Source organism: Galeopterus variegatus, unplaced genomic scaffold (assembly GCF_000696425.1).
Source record: "Galeopterus variegatus unplaced genomic scaffold, G_variegatus-3.0.2 Scaffold4314, whole genome shotgun sequence".
Classification (NCBI taxonomy): domain Eukaryota; kingdom Metazoa; phylum Chordata; class Mammalia; order Dermoptera; family Cynocephalidae; genus Galeopterus; species Galeopterus variegatus.
The window spans coordinates 198460-204457 of NW_007730425.1; positions in this window are offsets into that span (position 1 = coordinate 198460).

Below are 5998 nucleotides of genomic sequence, written 5' to 3' on the forward strand. Positions count from 1 at the left end.
GGGGTCCGGACCCCGGGGGGGGGGGCCCCCCCGCGCTCCCCAGGGGGCGCACTATCCAGTGCGCCACCGGGCCGGCCCAGAATAAATCTTTCTTACAAAAGAATTCCAAGGAATAAATATAGATATTTCCCTCTCTGGGAGGTGAAAATTAATTTCACTCTCCTTCGGAGTAGGCTGGACTTAGTGACTAACTCCCAAAGAATAGAGTAGGGAAAGGAGAAAATAGTAACGGTACAGTGGAGAAACTTGGTAGATACCATTTTAGCAAAGTGATTGGGGTTAATATCATCAGTGGTAAGTCATGTTGGTTTCATGTACCTCCTGCTATGATGTGAAGAGGAGACTTTACCTCTGTGGTCTCCATCCTCAAAACTCACAACCTCAGTCTAATCATAATGAAGCATAAGAGAGCACAAATGGAGTGGAATTCTATAAAATTTCTGACCAGTGCATTTCAAAAGTGTCAAGGTCCAGAAAAACAAGGAAAGACTGAGAAACTGCCGCTGATTGGGCAAGGAGACAGGGCAACTAAGTGCAACGAGGCATCCTGGATGGATCCTAGAACAGGATAAGTATGCTAGTGAAAAAAGTGGCAAATTCCAAATAAAGCCTGTCATTTAGTTAACAGTATTTTACCAGTGTTAATTTTTAGTTTTGACAAATGGATCCTGGTTAAGTAAGATGCTAATATTTGGAGAAGCTGGATAAAGAATATAGAAAAACTTTCTGTACTATCCTTGCAACTTTTCTACACATCCAAAATTAATCTAAAAAATGCTTGAAGAATATTTATATTTGTTTGTTTTATTTAAAAACATAGCAGAAGGATAACATATGAAGCATAAAGTGGTAATCTCTATATACAGAGAAATAGGTTAGACGAAAGAGGGATAGAACCAGATGTCTAAATACACATTGTTTTGTAGTTTTGACTTTGGAATCATGTAAATGTTTTATGTAATTTAAGGTACAATTCAATAAAAAAGCATGTTTAACTGGACATTCACATGGAAGAGATTGAACTTGAACCCCAATCCTCACATCACATACAAACTTAACTCAAAGTTGACCAAAGACCTAAAGCAATCCATAGACACCTAAACCAACAACAAATGAATGAACTTAACGGCATATCAATTGGGTTGCAAACCCAAGGGAAAAATATTTAAAAGACTTTAAATAAATTGGATTATACATTCCTAGTAAGATATACTGTAAAGTAAAATAAATGTAGAGATACTTACACTGCTTTTACAAATCATATACTTGGTGATAGTGCTATTTTTCTGAGATGGTTATGTGAGCATTGTGGAATAAAGAGTTGGTATCATCAAAACAGGACTTTCATTATAGGAGGAATACTATATAGATGGAAGATTGATGATGTTTAGTAAATATTGCATAGTTCTTACTTTAAATTGAAGATATCCATATAACCTAATGATGTATTTTCTCATTAAAAATGTTTCCTAAATATTCATTATTTCATGCTGTTCACTAGAAGAACTGAAAATAATGACATACCCACAAGCAATGAGCACTCCTAGCTTCCAGATTTGGTCTCTAAGTACCTTCAGAGGAAATAGAGCTCCTTAGATAAACTGCTGATTTCAAGTATGAGACAGGAAAGGAACAAGATGTACCCAAATTACCTTGTCAAATCAGAATAAAGGGAGGCAAGGAAGCTACCAAAGACTGCTAGGGTCATGTAATAATAATATCACAGTACTAGTAATGATAATAAACAAAGAAACCTTAACAGCCAACTTAAAAAGCTTTCCATTGGCCAAGGTGAAAAAATTTGATCATTGTTAATAACAACAGTAATCAACTGAAACACATCAAAGATGTTTAAATCCGTAAGTTCATAAAGACACAAGGAACAAAACATTAAAATAAACAAAATAGTAAAATAAACAAATCTAAAACTTATTGTCACTTCTGGAAAATGCTAGTGAACCAAATCATTATTTTGAAAACTGTTAATATAGGGAAAGAATCAGGCATTATTTTGACTATCAATCTGATGAGGGGAAGTTTCTTTTTATAGAAATATTCCACTGGATAAATAAAGAAAAGAGGAAAAATATAGAATATCACCATTTCACAACACCTGCATGAAATAACAGATCTAGGCATTGATGACAAATGGCCTCTAACATCCCACAGACACACACACACACACAAAGATGACCAGACATTATCCTGGTGGAAACACACAATGGAATTGGTAAAATGTTCCAGCCAAATGAATCAAACCCAGATCTGTTCAAACTCCCAGATGTAAAAAACATTTTGCAGAATATACGAGGGACAGAATAACGTGTTAAACAACACCATGCAGATGCAACCACCATCTGCAAGACTGTAGGAAACTCTACACAACAACTCAGGTTATAAGAAAAAAGAAGGGAGAGAGAGGGATGGAGGCGAACCTGTAGATTAAAAGAGACTATTAGGAGACACACCAACCAATTGAGATGTATAAATCTTACCAGGATTCCGATTCAAACAAGCAAACTAAAAAAAGGAAAAAAAAAATGAGGCCACTGGGTAAGTTGCACAATGACTGGATATTTGACGATGTTATGAAATTACTGTTGAATTTTACATATGATGATGATATTGCATTTATATGTATTTTAAAATGAGTTCTTACCTTTTGGAGAGACAAGCTGAAAAAAATTACAGAATAGACAATATGATGCCTGAAATTGGCTTCAGAATAACCTAGGGGAGGCAGGGACAATTGTGGCTGCATGGTGGGAACGTGGGTCTCATTATACTATTCAGTCTAATTTTGTACATGCTTGAAATTTTCCATAGCACAGGAATTGTAAGGTCCCGAAACACATTATCTACCAATCTACTTAATGATTAGATTCATGTAAGCCCTGTTTGAAGCATAGGGCTTATTCTGCACATCCAGAATTGTCACCTTCTGAGGCAAACATATGGATTGCTTATTTATGTTGACTCTTGGCAAACATTTATTTATCTATCATTTATCTTATAGGCCCTAGGCTGGCTGACCCCTATGGGGGGGGAGATGGAAAAAGAGATGGCCCAGGGTCTATCCTTGAAATTCTCAAGTCAAGAGGAAGACAAGGAAATAAATCACTAGGACAAAAGCATGGCTCGCCTGTGGTGGCTGTGTGAGCACAAGGGTGTGGTGGGTTTAGTGGGTAAGGGAAGGAAGAAGTTTCATTCATCTGTCTAGTTAATATAAGCACAAAGTCCCAGGGGCTGACCAAGCAGCCGTTCTGAAGCTGAGCGAGAACCATGGAGCTCACGCCTGGTGGGGAGGACAAAGACAGTACACGTGTAAACAAACAAAGTGCTTCCTGTTAGTGACATGTGAGGCCAAGATAACAGAACAGAGTAAAATGTTCCAGCCAAATGAATCAAACCCAGATCTGTTCAAACTCCCAGATGTAAAAAACATTTTGCAGAATATACGAGGGACAGAATAACGTGTTAAACAACACCATGCAGATGCAACCACCATCTGCAAGACTGTAGGAAACTCTACACAACAACTCAGGTTATAAGAAAAAAGAAGGGAGAGAGAGGGATGGAGGCGAACCTGTAGATTAAAAGAGACTATTAGGAGACACACCAACCAATTGAGATGTATAAATCTTACCAGGATTCCGATTCAAACAAGCAAACTAAAAAAAGGAAAAAAAAAATGAGGCCACTGGGTAAGTTGCACAATGACTGGATATTTGACGATGTTATGAAATTACTGTTGAATTTTACATATGATGATGATATTGCATTTATATGTATTTTAAAATGAGTTCTTACCTTTTGGAGAGACAAGCTGAAAAAAATTACAGAATAGACAATATGATGCCTGAAATTGGCTTCAGAATAACCTAGGGGAGGCAGGGACAATTGTGGCTGCATGGTGGGAACGTGGGTCTCATTATACTATTCAGTCTAATTTTGTACATGCTTGAAATTTTCCATAGCACAGGAATTGTAAGGTCCCGAAACACATTATCTACCAATCTACTTAATGATTAGATTCATGTAAGCCCTGTTTGAAGCATAGGGCTTATTCTGCACATCCAGAATTGTCACCTTCTGAGGCAAACATATGGATTGCTTATTTATGTTGACTCTTGGCAAACATTTATTTATCTATCATTTATCTTATAGGCCCTAGGCTGGCTGACCCCTATGGGGGGGGGAGATGGAAAAAGAGATGGCCCAGGGTCTATCCTTGAAATTCTCAAGTCAAGAGGAAGACAAGGAAATAAATCACTAGGACAAAAGTATGGCTCGCCTGTGGTGGCTGTGTGAGCACAAGGGTGTGGTGGGTTTAGTGGGTAAGGGAAGGAAGAAGTTTCATTCATCTGTCTAGTTAATATAAGCACAAAGTCCCAGGGGCTGACCAAGCAGCCGTTCTGAAGCTGAGCGAGAACCATGGAGCTCACGCCTGGTGGGGAGGACAAAGACAGTACACGTGTAAACAAACAAAGTGCTTCCTGTTAGTGACATGTGAGGCCAAGATAACAGAACAGAGTATCAGAGGTGGCTCCATGGAAGGTCTCTCACAAGGAGGCACACCTGAGCTGAGAGCAAACACGAGAAGGGGCCAGGCCCACTGAGATCCGGGGAGTGTGGCCCCGACTACTGCTCGGAGCCCTCCCTTCCCAGGCTTCTCCTGGCTCACTGGGCTCCTGCCACTCCGGTCACCTTCTGGGGGGTACCTGCACATGCCAGAACGCACAGGGCTCTGGCATCTGCACCTGCTGCTCCCCTTCTCCACGTAGCTGGGGGACTCACCCCCTCAGTCTCTTAAGGCTGTGCTTGGCCACCACATCCTCGGAGCAGCGTTCCCTGATGATCCTCCTTGAAAGCACACTCCCTAATCCCCTTGCCCAGCACTATTTTCTCTGCTGCATTTGCCACCCTGTGATGTACCATATGTTCACGTGCTTATTGTCCCCCACCAGCCAGGGGAATGTCAGCTCCAGGAGTGCCAGGATTGAGTCTGTTTTGGATACTTGGATAGTTCCAGTTCACGGAACGGCTTATAGAAAGCACTCGATACACATCTCTCAGACAAAGAACTATAAGCATACTATTTTTTCAATTTTCAATTTCTTTTATCAGCAATGAAAATAAAATGTAATTTATACTTTTGTTGCTGTTGTAAATGGAAACTTAAAAAAAAAACTAAAAAGATAAACAGGATTACACCTGATAGAAGAGTACAGGAATTTTGTGGGGAAAATTGCAAAAGTCTTATTTTAAAACACTATAGAAAATGTAATAATTGTGTTATGTTTTATAAAATAAAAATTGTCTTCAAATTAATCTGTAACGCCATTAAATTCCAGTCAAATTTCAATCCCCTTTATAAAGAGAAAACTAAGGAGCCAATTCTCCAATTTAATGCAAGAGCAAAAGAATGAAAATGTTAAGACAATTTTAAGGAAATTAAAAAAGGTGGCGTGCTGGGGGAACGTCCACATCAGACATCAGAACACATTAGAGAGTTATGGTGGGTGAGCGGTGGCATTAGCAAAAGACACATTGATCTGTATACAGTGCCCAGAAACGAATCCGTGCATGTGTGGAAAATTAAAATATGAGAAAGGTGTTCCTGTAGATCATTGGTAAGGCAACGGATGCATCAATAAGTGGAGCTGTAACAATTGATGGTCCACATGGGAAATGAAACAAAATTAGGTCCCTGTTTCATCATCTCATGCCATATCCAATATTACACTTCAGTTGTATGAAGACCTACATGAGAAAAGCAAAATAATTCATTATTTATTTATTTATTACGAATATTCATGAGATACAAAGCTGATTGTCCCCCCTCCTGCCCATGACATGAGAGTCAGATTCATACTGGGGCATACCCACTATCAGAAATTACTTTTGTACACTTTGTCCCCTCCCAATTATCCCCCAACCTCCCTCCCCCTCCCCCTGTCCCCTTCACTCCAATTTGTAGCCCTAGGAATGTTCCCTC